The sequence below is a fragment of the Macaca fascicularis genome, chromosome 9 (genome assembly GCF_037993035.2).
Source record: "Macaca fascicularis isolate 582-1 chromosome 9, T2T-MFA8v1.1".
In the NCBI taxonomy this organism is placed as follows: Eukaryota; Metazoa; Chordata; class Mammalia; order Primates; family Cercopithecidae; genus Macaca; species Macaca fascicularis.
The window spans coordinates 32615157-32630819 of record NC_088383.1 but is presented as its reverse complement, the minus strand read 5'-3'; the positions used below and the strand labels follow the sequence as shown (position 1 = coordinate 32630819).

Genomic DNA, 15663 nt, shown 5'->3' with positions numbered 1-15663 from the left:
ATGAGGAAACACTTGTACCACCCTAGTGAAAATATTATAGTTTTTCTTTTAATTGAAATATTTATAAGAGTTAAGACTTGTTTTGCTTTGTATTTTCAGAGTACATGGGTTCTATCCTGATTTAAAGATCTAGAAAATATGTGAAATAACTTGTGGAGTTCATAAAGGGTCACTTTTTGGTTTTCATAATTATTCTTATACCATAACAGGACTAGATCTACTTTAAGTGTGGAAACTTCTTTTTCCCTTTTCTCTATTGATTATGTATAAGGCAGAGGGAATTTACTTAATTTACTCAGTGATGATATTTCTTCTAATAGAAAAAATTTTTACTGTTTTCTACCTGTACCCATTTTGACTTGTTTCCAAGAAGTCTTCAGGTAATAATTGGTTATCTGAGGAAAGATGTCATTGGAATATTAACTGCTCACTTTTGTCTTAAGTGTCTAAGTATCCACAGTTGATTTCACTGAATATTAGCCTGGAAAAATTTTTCTGTGTTCCTGGTTCGTTTTTTTTTTTTTTTTTTTTCTTAAAGACAAGGTCTTGCTCTGTCGCCCAGGCTGTAATGCAGTGGAACAGTCATGGGTCACTGCAGCCTCGACCTCCTGGGCTCAAGCGATCTTCTCACCTCAGCTTCCCCAGTAGCTGGCACTACAGGTGTGTGCTGCCACACCCAGCTAATTAAAAAAAAATTTTTTTTTTAGAGACAGGGTCACACTGTGTTGCCCAACCTGGTCACTTCCTGGCTCAAGTGATCCTTCTGTCTTGGACTCCCAGAGAGCTGGGATTACAGGTGTGTGCCACTGTACCTGGCTTTTTGTTTTTCTTTTTAAACCTTTCTTTTGAGATTAGATCTATGTCATTTTGTTTCTCGAGTGAAGACATTTTAAAAGTACGTACATGAAATTGAAACTTGAATATATTTTGGAAAGTGTAACTTTAAGTAAATTTAAAAATTAATGAGTTTTTGGCCTGAAGTTCTGTTGTAAGATTATTCATCAAGTCTGTGAATAATTGTGAGGTGTGCCCTTAGGTGTGGTCTGATCGTTATGGAAGTATATTCTTTCTGTAGGTTGTAATTTTTCTTGTGACATTTTGGAGTGGAAATAGGAAAAAGGGAAGACTCTAGAAAAACTTCTAGTGTTGGAGATCAAGGAAGCTACGTGAAGTAGCTCTGTCAGTTTATCATCGTGTGTCTTAGTAAGTTTTTGTTCAGTCTTTATGTGATACTCTGACATAGAATATATAGTCTTTCCTGGAATTTTTCTATATATAGCTCCTCAGGGAACTAATGGGCGTTAGGAAAGACGCAGGATTCCATCCAGCCATCACCACAATTTCACACTTCAGATTACATTTTGTATTTATGTACACATGCAATCCTATGTTTTTTTCATTACAGTTATCTTAAGTTCACTGCCCTGGAGTTCCATGGCTCCTAACCTCTCTTGGGGCCTTAACACTGTTTGGAAATCCTATTAGATTTCTCCAGTCAGCCCTCTTCCTAACTCTCCATGGCAGCTGTTTCAGACCTTCTCCATTTTCCTTAGTTCTCTGATTCACTTACTTTCCCCTGCTTTCATGAGAAGATAACCTTGCCTTCCACTTTACAGCAAATAAGAAAGCCATGGGATGGAAACTACTTCAGCTTTGGGGAGCACGTGGTTCATAGTACTGGCTTTAGATTGGAATCTGGTTCTATATCACTTGCCAGCTGTGTGATAATTGGGGAAAATTACTGAACCTCTCTGTGTTTTAGTTTCTTCATTTAAAAATGGGAGTCACAGTGTTCTTGAGGCACATAATACATGCATTATGTATCTATTGATGTTTAATAAACTACCCCCAATTCAAGTGGCTTAAATAGTAAACATTACCACTTGGCTCCTGTGAGTCACTAAATCAGAAGCAGCTTAATTGGGTGATTCTGAAGGCTAGGGGTGTCTCCTGAGGTTGGGGCTGGAGGGGCTGCTTCTGAAGATGGCTCACTCATGTGGGACTGGTTGGGCCTCTTCATAACTGCTTGTGTGTTGTTTCTAGTTTTCTTCAGATGGAGCAGAGAGAACGTGGTAGACACTGCACTGTCCTTTAGTCCTCATCTTTGAAATTGCTCACTGTCATATCCTATTGATTGTGCAGTTCAGCCCTGTTCTGTGTGGGAGGAGACTGTACAGGGGTGTGCATATCAGGATTTGAGGATCATTGAGGAGCCTCCTTGGAGACTGACTATAAGTATGCCATAAAATATAGCTGCTATTATTATTGTTGTTACTTCTGTTATTATTTCCACCATCAGATCTATAAATACACTTGTATCAGTAGTCCTTTTTTCCCCCAGTACAATACAAGTGTTTCCTGTGCAGTCAAAGAGCATTCTCTTCATATTCACTCTTCCCACATTTCACACACCTTATGCCAAAGATTATAGTATTGTGCTCATATGGTTTTAAACTTGTTGTTTGTCAACTGTTTTCAGCATTTACATTTGCTCATGTTTTTCTCATCTTAGTAAAGCTCTTCTTCAACTCCACCTTCCCCTCAGAGCATCTTTTATCTTCCTTTACCTTTATTGGCGACCCCCAGAAAGACTGATATGTATTTGCTTTTCTGCACTTCCTCATTTCCCACTCACTTGGTAACCTTTCCAGTGTGGTTTCTGGCTCCACCACACCACCCAAACTGTTTCTGCTAAAGATACTCATGGTTTCATTGTTGATACATTTACAAGGTGGTTAAAAGAATTTTAGTGTGTGCCTGTAGTTCCAGCTATTCAGGAGGCTGAGGTGGGAGGATCACTTGAGGCCAGGAGTTTGGGACCAGCCTGAGTGATATAGTGAGACCTCATCTCTAAAAAACAAAAACCAAAAAACACCACAAAATTTTATACATAATTAATACAATTATCACAGCCAACAAGATTAATAATCAGATGCCAAATTTAAATAATTTTTTATTCAGGCACAGCAAGGGTGTAAATATTACTAATTTAAGTGTATGACTTGATGAATTTTTACTTATGTATACACTCTGTAACCAGTCTCGAGCCCCTTCCCTGTCAGTATCCACACCCTCAGCTCCTATGTCTTTCTTAGGAGGTTTTCATTTTTCTGACTTATATCACTACTGATCAGTCTTCTTTAATTAAACTTTTCATTTTGAGATAATTGTAGATTCATAAGCAGTTGTAAGAAATAATTTGGAGGCCGGGCATGGTGGCACATGCTTGTAATCCCAGCACTTTTGAGAGGCCGAGGTGGGAGGATCACCTGGGCCCAGGAGTTTGAAACTAAATTGGGAAACATGGCAAAACCGTCTCCACAAAAAATACAAAAATTAATTGGGTGTGGTGGCATGTGCCTGTAGTCCTGGCTACTTGGGAGGCTTAGGTGGGAGGATCATTGGAGCCCAGGAGGCAGAGGTTGCAGTGACCTGAGATTGCACTGTTGCACTCCAGCTTGGGCAACAGAGTGAGACCCTGTCTCAAAATAATAATAATTTGGACAGGTCTCTTGTACCCTCTATCCGGTTACTTTTAATGGTAACATCTGGCAAAACTATACTGTAATGTCACGATCAGGGGTTTCATGTTGGTACAGTTAATATGCTGAGCATTTCCATCACCACAGGAATCCCGTATGTTGCCCTTTTATAACCATAACCAATTCCCTCCCACCTTAACTCTCCTTAACCCTGATCACCACTCATCTGTTTTCCATTGCTATAATTTTGTCATTTGAAGAATTTTATATAAATGGAATCCATACCTTTGGAGATTGGCCTTTCATTCAGCATAACTCTGTAGATTTGTCCAGGCTGCTGTGTGTTATCAGTAGTTTGTTCTTTTTGTTGCTGAGTAGTGTTCTATGCTATGAATGTAGCATAGTTTATTTAACCATTTATCCATAAAAGAATGTCTAGGTTGTTTCCAGTTTTTGGCTGTTGCAAACAAAACTGCTATAAACGTTTCTGTACAGGTTTTTATGTGTATATAACTTTTCATTTCTTTGGGGGTAAATGCCCACAAGTATAATTGCTGTTCATAAAGTAGTTGCATGGTTAGTTTTTAGGAAATAATCCAAGTGTTTTTACAGAGTGACTGTATCATTTTAAATTCCCACCAGCAATGTATGAGTATCCGGTTCCTCTGTGTGCTCACCAGCATTTGGTGTTGTCACTATTTTTTTATTTTAGCCATTCTGATAGGTGAGTAATGATGTCTCATTTTGATTTTGTTGTACATTTCTCTAATGGCTACTGACGTTGAATATGTTCTCATGTGTTTATTTGCCATTGGTAAATCCTCTTCATTGAAATGTTTCTGCATGTCTTTTGCCCATTTTCTAATTGGATTTTTTTTTACTGTGGAATTTTGATAGCTTTTTTTTTTTTTTTGGTACATAGTTTAGATTCTGGCCATTTGCCAAATATATGGTTTGCCGATATTTTCTCCCAGCATGTAGCTTGCCTTTTCATCCTTTTAACAGTGTCTTTGCAGAGCACAAGTTTTTAACTTTGATTAAGTCTTGGTTATTGGTTTTTCCTTGTGTGGAATCATGGTTTTGTGTTAAGTCTAAGAACTAGTTTTAACTTTGTTGAAGTCCAGTTCATCAGTTTTTCCTTTTATAGATCATGCTTTTATATCAAGTATAAGAACTCTATATTAGGCTTCTCCAGAGAAATAGAACTGATAAGGGTATATGTATGTGTATACAGTCATGTACCACATAATGACATTTCAGTCAATGATGGACTGCATCTGTGATGACAGTACCAGAAGGTAATAATACTGTATTCTTACTGTTCATTTCTGTGTTTAGATACACAAATACCATTTTGTTCCAGTTGCCTACATTATTCAGTACAATAATATGTTATACAAGTTTGTAGCCTAGGAGCAATAGGCTGTACCATCTAACTTAGGTGAATAGTAGGCTGTACCATCTCATTTTGTGTAAGAACACTCTGTGATGTTTGCCCAAAGATGAAATTGACTGTTATATTTCTCAGAAAATATCCCCATCGTTAAGTGATGCATGAAGTCCAGAATTTGCAGGGTGGACGGGCAGGTTAGAGACTCAGGGAAGAGCTGATGCACTTCAAATGGATAGGCTGTCTGGTGGCAGAATTTCTTCTTGCTTGAGGTAGGTCAGTCTGTTGTTCTATTCAGGCCTTCATTTGATTGGATGAGACCCACCTACATTCTGGGGAGCAATCTGCTTTACTCTCAGTCCACATTTAAAAGTGTTAATTTCATCCAAAAAAAAAAAAAATCACTGTCACAGAAACTTTCAGAATAATGGAAATATCTGGGTACTGTGGCCCAGCCCATTTGACACATACGGTTAACTATCACAGAAGCCTTAGATCCTGAATGCTTTCTTATTTTTTTTTTTAAAGTTTATAGTTTTGCATTTTATGTTTGAATTTGTGATCCATTTTGAGTTTAATTTTTTTTTTTTTTTTTTTTTTTTGAGATGGGGTCTTACTCTGTCACCTAGGCTGGAGTGCAGTGGCACAATCGTAGCTCATTACAACCTTGAACCCCTGAGCTCAAGTGATCTTCTCAGCTTCATGAGTAGTTGGGACTACAGGCACGTGCCACCATGCCCAGCTAGTTTATAATTTTTTTGTAGAGAGAGAGTTTCACTGTGTTGTCCAGGCTAGTCTTGAACCCCTGGCCTCAAGTGATACTCTTGCCTCAGCCTCCCAGTGTGTTGGGATTATAGGCTTGAGTCACTGTGCCTGTGCCTGGCCATGAGTTTAATTTTTATATAAGGTGTGAGCCTTAAGATTTTTTTTGGCCTATGGATTTCTAATTATCATAGTACCACTTGTTGAAAAGGCTGCCTTTCCTCCAATAAATTGTCTTCTACCTTCGTTAAAAATAATTTGGGCTCCTTTGTGTGGGTCTGTTTCTGGGTCTTCTATTTTGTTTCATTCATATATGTCTCTTTAATACCATGCAGTTTTATTTACCATAGTTATATAATAAGTCACGAAATCAGATAAACTGATTCCTCTCACTTATTCTTCTTTTTCAAAATTGTTTTAGCTATTGTGGTAGGCTGAATAATACTTACCAAAGATAATAGGTCTTAATCCCTGGAACCTGTGATGTTACCATAATTGGGAAAGGGATTTTTGCGGTTGTGATTAAGTTAAGGATCTTGACAAGATTATCCTAAACCCTCCATGTAATCACAAATGTCTTTATAAGAGAGAGGTAGAGGGCATTGCACACAGAGAAGGCTATGTGAAGAAAAAACAGAGATTTGAGGATGCTGGCCTTCAAGATAGGAATGATGTGGCCGCGAGCCAAGGAATGCCAGCAGCCACCAGAAGCTGGAAGAAGCAAAGAAGGAATTTTTCTCTAGAGCCTCTGGTATACACATACTGGAGCATCAGAATTGTTAACTTGTACTTCTGTGGAATATGACTTTATCAACTAGAATAAAGTGTTTATAGTACTAGAATATAGTAACTTTAGTTTTATAGATTCTACACATTTTCAAAGCTTTTGAGATTAGCACCTTTTCCCTCATCCTGGTTTATGGAGGTAGTTTCAAACTTTTGTTTGTTTTTTTTTTTTTGAGACCAGGTTTTTGCTTTGTCACCCAAGTACAGTGATGTGATCTCGCCTCACTGCAACCTTCCACCTCCCGGGCTCAAGTGATCCTCCTGCCTCAGCCTCCCGAGTAGCTGGGACTAGGCACCCACCACCATTCCCAGCTTATTTTTTTGTATTTTTAGTAGCGATGGGGTTTCATCATGTTGGCCAGGCAGGTCTCAAATTCCTGATCTCAAGTGATCCTCCCGCCTCTGTCTCCCAAAGTGCTGGGATTACAGGCATGAACCACTGAGTCCAACTAGTTTCTTTCTTTTTTTTTTGAGACTGATTCTTGCTGTCACCCAGGCTGGAGTGCAGTGGTGCAATCTTGACTCACTGTGGTCTCTGCCTCCCAGGTTCAAGCGATTCTCCTGCCTTAGGTTCCCCAGAAGCTGGGATTACAGGCGCGCACCACCATGCCCAGCTAATTTTTTGTATTTTTAGTAGAGATGGAGTTTTGCCATGTTGGCCAGGCTGGTGTCGAACTCCTAACCTCAAGTGATCAGCCCTCCTCAGCCTCAAAGTGCTGGGATTACAGGCTTGAGTTGCTGAGCCTGGCCCAGTTTCATACATTTTTAATAAAGTTAGGTTGTTTTGTCATAGTCTGCATTCTGTCCTGGAATTCCCGACCCACCTCAAATGCCTACATTAAAAACAAAATTTGCATACGTTGAGGCTCATTCTTTGTGTGGTAAACTTAAATGGGTTTTGACAGATGCACAGTATTGGGTATCCACAGTTACAGCACCATACAGGATTTTATAGAGCAAAAGTTTTCAATTTTAATAAAGTACAAAACTAAACAGTTATTTCTCTCATGGATCATATTTTTACTGTTGTATGTAAAAACTCATTGCCAAACCAAAAGTCACCTAGATTTTTCTGTTTCACTTCTAGAATTTTTATAGTTTTTCACCTTAAATATAGGCCTGTGATCCGTTTTTAGTTAATTTTTTGTGAAAGGTGCAAGGTCTTTAGGTTCATTTTCTTTGCATATGTCCATCTAATTGTTTCACCACCGTTTGTTGAAAAAGACTTTTCTTTCTCCATGGAATTGACTTCATTCCTTTGTCAAAGATCAAGTGACTGTATTTTGTGGGTATGTCTGTGAACTTTTTATTCTGTTCCATTAATCTCTTTGTCATTCTTTTGTTAATACCATGCTGTCTGGATTAATGTAGCTTTATAGTAAGTGTTGAAAGTAACTAATGTGTGTCTTCCTACTTGGTTGTACTTCAGTGTTGTGTTGGCTGTTCTTTTACTTTTCCATGTAAGGTTTAAATTTCACTTCGTCCATATCTACAAAATAGTTTGTTGGGATTTTGATTGGAATTGAGTTGAATCTACAGATCAAATTGGAAACAATTGACATCTTAACACTATAGTCTTGTAATTCATGGACAAGGACTGTGTCTTCATTTATTTAGACTGTTTTTGATAACATTCTTTAGAGTTTTGTAGTTTTCTGTACCCTTTAGCTATCACCCCACTGTCGTCTGTGGTTCCCGGCACCAAGCAACCGTTAATCTACTGTCTATCTCTATAGATTTTCCAATTCTGGACCTTTTATTTTAGTGGAATCATATTTACGTGATCTGTTGTGACTGCTTTCTTGCACTTAACTAAATGTTTTCAGTGTTCAGCCATGTTGTAGCATGTATCAGTACTGCATTCCTTTTCGTGTCGGAATAATATTGTATTGTTTATCCATATGCCGCTTTTGGAGCGTTTTGATTGTTGCCACCTTTTTTGGCTAGTATGAATATTTCTGCTATAAACGTCTGTGGATGTGTTTTTGTTTTTTGTTACACAATTTTATTGTTGTGGGAACATCATAGAGTGTACTTACACAAACCTAGATGGTCTATCCTCCTACACACCCAGGGTAGATGGTGTAGCCCATTGCTCCTAGGCTAACAAACCTGTACAGCATGTGACTGTCCTGAATACTGTAGGCAATTATAACACAGTGCTAAGTATTTGTGTATCTAAACATAGAAAAGGTACAGCAAAAATACAGTATTATAATCTTATGGGACCACATTTGTGTATGTGGTCCACTATTGACTAAAATGTTATTCAGCGTATGACTGCTTATAAAAATGCAATTGAGCCAGGCTCGGTGGCTCACGCCTGTTATCCCAGCGCTTTGGGAGGCCAAGGTGGGTAGATCACGAGGTCAGGAGATCAAGACCATCCTGGCGATGTCTGTGGACATGTTTTTATTTCCGTAGAGTAGATGCCTAGGAGTGGAATTGCTGGGTCATGGGGTAAATGTATGTCTAACTGTTTGAGGAACTGCCAGAGTGTTTTCCAAGGTAGCTGTACCATTTTACACTCCCACCAGCAGTGCATTAGGGTTCCAGTTTTTCCACATCCTTGTCAATACTTTTTATTATCTGGCTTTTTGCTTATGGTTATTCTAGTGAGTAGGAAGTGTCTGATTGTGGTTTTAATTTGCATTTGCCTCATGATTAATAATGTTGAGCATCTTTTCATATGTTCATTTGCTATTTATATATTTTCCTTGGAGACATGTTTATTCAAATTCTTGGCACATTTTTAAGTTGTTTTGCCTTATTGCTGAGTTGTAAGAATTCTTTATATAATTTAGGTAGCAGTCACATACCAAATGTGTGATTTGCAAATATTTTCTCACATCTCCCATTCTGTAGTTGTTTTTTCATTTTCTTGGTAATAGCCTTTTTTTCAAGAGGCAAGTTCTCATTGGATTGCCCAGGCTGGAGTGCAGTGGTTGCTCACAGGTACAGTCATAGCTCATTGCTGCCTCAAACTCCTGGGCTCAAGTGATCCTCTCACCTCAGCCTCCTTAGTAGCTAGGACTACAGGGCGTGCACCACTGCACCGGGCTTGATAATGTATTTTTAATGACAAAAGATTTTACTTTTGATGAACTCCAAATTTTGTTGTTGTTGCTCGTGCTTTTGGTGTCATATCTAAGAATCTATTGCCACATCTGAGGCCTTAGGAGTATTTACTCTTATGTTTTCTCCTGTTTTATAGTTTTAGCTCATACATTTAAGTTTCTGATTCATTTTGAGTTACTTTTCGTATATGATGTCAAGGGTCCAACTTCATTTTTTTCTGTGTGGCTATCTAGTTGTCCCAGCGCATTTTGTGGAAAAGACTCTACCTCATTGAATGGTTTGGCCCCTTTGTTGAAAATCATTTGGCCATAGACACTTGGTTTATTTCTGTACTCTCAGTTCTGTTCCATTGATCTGTTTATCCTTATGCATGTAAAAGGTTGTCTTGATTACTCTTGCTATGTAGTAAGTTTTAAAATTAGAAAGTGTTAGTCCTCCTCCTTTATTGTTCTTTTTCAAGAGTGTTAGGTCTCTTCTGTGTCCTTTGCAATTCCACATGAATTGTGGAATCAGTCGGTCAGTTTCTGTAAAGAAACCAGCTGAGATCCTGATAGAGATTGCCTTAAGTCTATAAATCATTTGGGGAGTAATGCCATTTTAACAGTATTAACATTTCTTGCAGGGCAGATCTAGTCGTACTGATTTCCCTCATTTTTAAATTTTTTGAGACAGGATCTTGTTCTGTCACCCAAGATGAAGTGCAGTATCATGATCATAGATCACTGGAGCCTCAACCTCCTGGTTGAGGGCTCAAGCAATCCTCCTACCACAGCCCCCCAGGTAACTGGTACTACAGGTGTATGCCACCGCACCTGGCTATTTTTTTTTTCTTATTTAATTTTTTTGGTAGAGGCAGGATCTCACTTTGTGGCCCAGATTGGTCTTGAACTGCTGGCTGAAGTAATCCTCCTGCCTCCACCTCCCAAAGTGCTGGGATTATAGGTGTGAGCCACCATGCCCGGCCCCTCATTATTTTTATTTTATTTTATTTTATTTTTTTTGAGACAGAGTCTTGCTCTCTCACCCAGTTTGGAATGCAGTGGCACGATCTCAGCTCACTGCAACCTCTGCCTCCTGGGTTCAAGCGATTCTCCTGCCTCAGCCTCCTGAGTAGCTGGTATTATTGGCACGTGCCACCCACCTGGCTTGGCTAATTTTTTGTATTTTTGGTAGAGGCGGGGTTTCACAGTGTTGGCCAGGCTGATCTAGAACTCCTGACCTCAAGTGATCCACCCACCTCAGCTTCCCAAAGTGCTGGATTATGCGTGAGCCACCACACCTGGCCTGACCCCTCATTTTTATTTGTTGAAGAAGATGTTTATTTTGCATAATTTTTTTGGATGTGGAATGCTAGTCGTGATTATTTTCTTTCTACACTTTAAATGTTTCACCCCACTCTCATGTGTGGTTTCTCAGGAGAAGTTTGCTGTAATTCTTACATCTTTGTTCCTCTGTAGTTAAGGTTTTTTTTCCTTCTGGCTTCTTTCAAGGTTTTCTCTTCATCTTTGGTTTTCCGCAGTTCAAGTATGATATGCCTTTGTGTAGGTTTTTTAGTATTTATCCTGCTTTCAGTTTGGGAAGTTTCTCTTGGCATATCTGCAAGCTCACTGATTCTTTCCCCAGCCATGTCCGGTCTACTAATCATACCATCGAAGGCATTTTCTTTTCTGTTACAGTGTTTTAATTTCTGGGTTTTTTTTTTTTTTTTTTTGATTCTTAGATTTGACAACTCTGCTTACATTATTCATTTGTTCTTATATGTTGTTAAATTTTTTCTTTATAGCCCTTAACATATTAATAGTAGATTTGAGACAAGGTTTTGCTCTGTTGCCCAGGATGGAGTGCAGTGGTGCGATCATGACTCACTGCAGCCTTGACCTTCTGGGTTCAAGCGATTTTCCCACCTCAGCCTCCCAGGTAGCTGGGAAAGCAGGCTTGTGCCTTCAAGCTTGGCTAGTTTTTGTATTTTTTTGTAGAGATGGGATTTCACCTTGTTGCCCAGGCTGGTCTCAAGCTCCTGGGTGCAAGCGATCTGCCCGCCTTGGCCTCCCAAAGTGCTGGGATTATAGGTGTGAGCCACTGTACCCAGCCTAATAGTAGATATTTTCAGTTTCTTGTCTAATAATTCCATCTGCGCCACAACTGAGTTTGATTCTGATGCTTGCTTTGTTTCTTCATACTGTTTTTTTCTTGCCTTTCGGCATGCCTTGCAATTTTTGGTTGAAAGCCAGACATCATATATCAGGTGATAGGAACTGAAGTGGTGTTTTGGGTTAATCTGGGTAGAAACTGGATTGCCTTTAATGTTCGCTGTAGTTGTAGGTACCAGAGGCTTTAAATTCATCAGACATCAGTGTTTTAGTCTCTAAGAGATTTTCCTTAGTATCTACTTCAAGTAGGCACCCCCGCAACTCCCACCTCCTGCCCCTCAGTTCACTGTTAATGTATGGAGGCCTGTTGAAGTGGTGGTAAAGTGTGGGGAAGAGGATAGTGTTCTGTTAGGATTAAATCTCAGCCTTTTAGTGTTTATGTGTCACTGAGCTGAGAACTTGACAAGTGTCTGTTAGTTTACCCTTTCCCTTAGGCAAGACCAGGGATGTGGAGTCTGGGAGGTGCCCTTTCCTCAGGTCAGATAAGGCTCTGGTAAACCCTTTTAAGTTTTTGTAAGTCTGGGAAGTAAGTCTTTGTTATGATGAATGACTTGGGCTTATTTCATACTAGTTATTTTTTCCCTCCCCTTGTCAGAGCTATGGAAGTATCTTGGCTCTTTACTATAGGAAGCTGGTGTTGTTTTTGGAAGTAAACCCCACAAGAGTATAAGGTCTTTCTTTCAAGACTGCCACTCCTAGAAGTTAGTCATTCTCATCCTAGCCCACACTTAGCCTCCAGCAGCAATTCATTGAAATGACCGTTTAAATGTTCCTTCCAGTTTATAGTTCCAGGGAAATAGATCTGTATCACTCTGAATTTGCCTTGCTCTCCAAATTTTGGGGTAGTGGTTTGCCACGTGACTTTGGTTCTGTAATGAGTCCAAGAAATAATTATTTTCAGTTTGTTCAGCTTTTGTCTGATGTTAGAATGAGAGTGATGACTTCCAAGCTTGTTACATGTCTGAGCTAAAATAGGAAGTTCTACAGTTGATTTTCATGTTCATCTTGTATCTTGCCACCTTGCCTAACTCATTGATTTTATGAGTTGTTTTTATATGGTTTATTAAGAACCATACACTTTGCTGAAGTCCTTTTTTCCCCTCATAATCGCATTGATTTTCCTTTAATATGTATGTCTTACCAATCTTGAGTATCAAGTTTTCCAGGTCCCTATCATTAGAAAGTATGATCTGAAACTGGGGAGTAGAAATGATAAGATTTTTCTCTATGAGGCTGACATGATGCCAGAAGGAAAAGTGATAACTGACAACCTGATATTTAGGAAGAAGGCCAGAAATCCATAAATCTTAGAATCATATTATTTTAGAAATGCAATAATGAGTTTTTATCATGATGACCATAAATCTAGAAATGTTTACATTTGTTATATATTAGCTTTTTATGTTGGCATATACATTCGTAGAGAGTTTATTCTTTGCGATGATAAACACATTTCTGGCATTTGAAGCCTAATCTTATATTAATTTGGAAAATTTTATATATGGAACAACTCATCGACCAACATTTCAAGGTGCTGTTATCATAGTATAATGGGTTCACAAAACTAGTTCCCGAATTTGTTGTAGATTTCAGCTTTAGTTCTAATTGAAAACCATTTAAATATTTCCTTTTAGTCTTTTTTTCTAAATTGTGTGGGCTGCTAATAGAGGTGTTTATTGTATTTAAAAATACAAATGTTAAATATATATACATATATTTACAAAGTAGGAATCATACTGTATGTGCAGTTTCACTGTAGGGAATATGTTAAAAAGTATTATACAAATGGAATTTCAGTTAAGAAGAATGCTTGAGGAATGGGATTTTTTTTTAAGGTTAATTGGATTTTCTGGTTAATTCAGGATTAGGTATAAAGTCCTTTTTGTTTTAATGTTGGTTAGAGATTTTCCTAAATCTATTTCTACATAGATGGTACTGAATCTAAAAACAAGTGTAAACTGGCTTTGAATAGCCAGTTAATAGTGTCCCCTTTCATCCAAATCCTAGCTCGCTGCTGATAGATCTTTTTGATAAGTCCTCTCTTGCCACACTCCTGGAACCATGGAGTCATTATTTAGCTTTCTTAAAATTTTCTGAAATGCTGCTTTGTCACCAGTCCAGTCTTACCATAGACTTCCTATTTAATTATTGCTTAGAGCATGTCTAAAATTAGGAATCGTAGGTGATTTAGGGCCTCAGTCTTCTTTTAGTACCTATGATTTCTGCTATATAATGGCTTAAATAAGTTTTGGTGAATTAGAAAACCTAATCCTCAGTATTTATAACATAATAGTTTTTGGTAAAATATTCTTGAAGTTCCAGTCATCTTAGAAAGCAGCCTATTTGTAGGCTGGAATTATTTGTCTCTTTGAGCACTACTATAATTGTTGCTTATTTTACTTTTTTTAAATTTAGGACGATGTGGGGACTGAACTTGGGTTGAAACTGATTTAACTTTTCAGATTTTGGATCTGCCTCCGCTTTGCTGATCCTTGGGAGAGCTACTTAATTCTCTGAGCCTCAGTTTTCTTCCCTCTAGAAATGGAACTCAGAATTGTCATTAGGTTTAAATGAAATTCTGTTGTGAAATGACTTGTGTACCCAGACACAAAAAGAGGTACTTGGTACAATATTAGTTCTATTCACTGCACAGTAATGTGGATACAGGCAGTGTTGGAGAATAGAATGACTAAGCACAAGTATGTATGATAATTTCATGGCTCTTTAAGATCCCATGGTTTTTTCTGTTTGTTTTAGTTTATATATATTAAAATATACAAAAATCTGGCCAGGCATGGTGGCTTATGCCTGTAGTCCCACCACTTTGGGAGGCTGAGGTGGGCGGATCACTTCAGGCCAGGAGTTCAAGATCAGCCTGGTCAGTGTGGCGAAGGGCATGCCTGTAGTTCCAGCTACTTGTGAGGCTGAAGTGGGAGAATCACTTGAACCCAGGAGGCAGAGGTTGCAGTGAGTTGAGATCGTGCCACTGCACTCCCGCCTAGGCAATAGAGCGAGATCCTGTCTCCAAAAAAAAAAAAAAAAGATTAAGAAAATCAAAGAAATCAAAATCCTTCTTAGATTCGTTAATCACAGAAGATAAAATTTTTAAGTGGTTACTGGATTTTTACACTTTCAAAGTTATTAAAAAATTTCTAGAAAGTAGAAAGTAGGATCATCATTTATTTGAGTGCAAAGGTGAGCTTTGTATTATTTTTTTATTGCAATTATTGGTAAAATTTGGGTTTTTTTTTTTTTTTTTTGAGATGGAGTCTCGCTCCGTCGCCCAGGCTGGAGTGCAGTGGTGCGATCTCGGCTCAGTGCAAGCTCTGCTTCCCGGGTTCATGCCATTCTCCTGCCTCAGCCTCCTGAGTAGCTGGGACTACAGGCACCCACCACCACACTCGGCTAATTTTTTGTATTTTTAGTAGAGATGGGGTTTCACCGTGTTAGCCAGGATGGTCTTGATCTCCTGACCTAGTGATCCGCCTGCCTTGGCCTCCCAAAGTGCTGGGATTACAGGCATGAGCCAACGCACCCGGCCGTAAAATTTGTTTTGTGTTGTACCTTTTTGCACAGAAACTGAAGTAAGGTCACTTAGATGATTATGTGACTGGCAGAGCATTACTTGAAACAGTTGACAGATGATATTCAGTGGCTTTGCCTTAGAAGGCTAGCTAGCTAATACTTCCAGGTTCTGGGTTTTCTAAATCCCTTTGCCTAGAATGTATAACCTAGTATTAATAGTACTTGATTTTTAGGCCGGGTGTGGTGGCTCACGTCTGTAATCCCTGCACTTTGGGAGGCCAAGGTGGGCAGATACTCAAGATCAGGAGTTCGAGACCATCCTGACCAAAATGGCGAAACCCCGTCTCTACTGAGGTACAAAAAAATTAGCCAGGCATGGTGGTGGACACCTGTAATCCCAGCTACTAGGAAGGCTGAGGCAGGAGAATCATTTGAACCCGGGAGGCAGAGGTTGCAGTGAGCCAAGATTGCACCATTGCACTCCAGCCTG

The 15663-nt window shown here is 38.9% G+C and overlaps 1 protein-coding gene across 18 annotated transcripts in view; it reads left to right on the top strand.

Moving 5' to 3' along the window:
• ARHGAP12 (Rho GTPase activating protein 12) overlaps positions 1–15663 on the top strand; it is a 149525-nt gene that overhangs the window by 26871 nt on the left and 106991 nt on the right. The gene's annotated exons all lie outside the window — the stretch shown is intronic.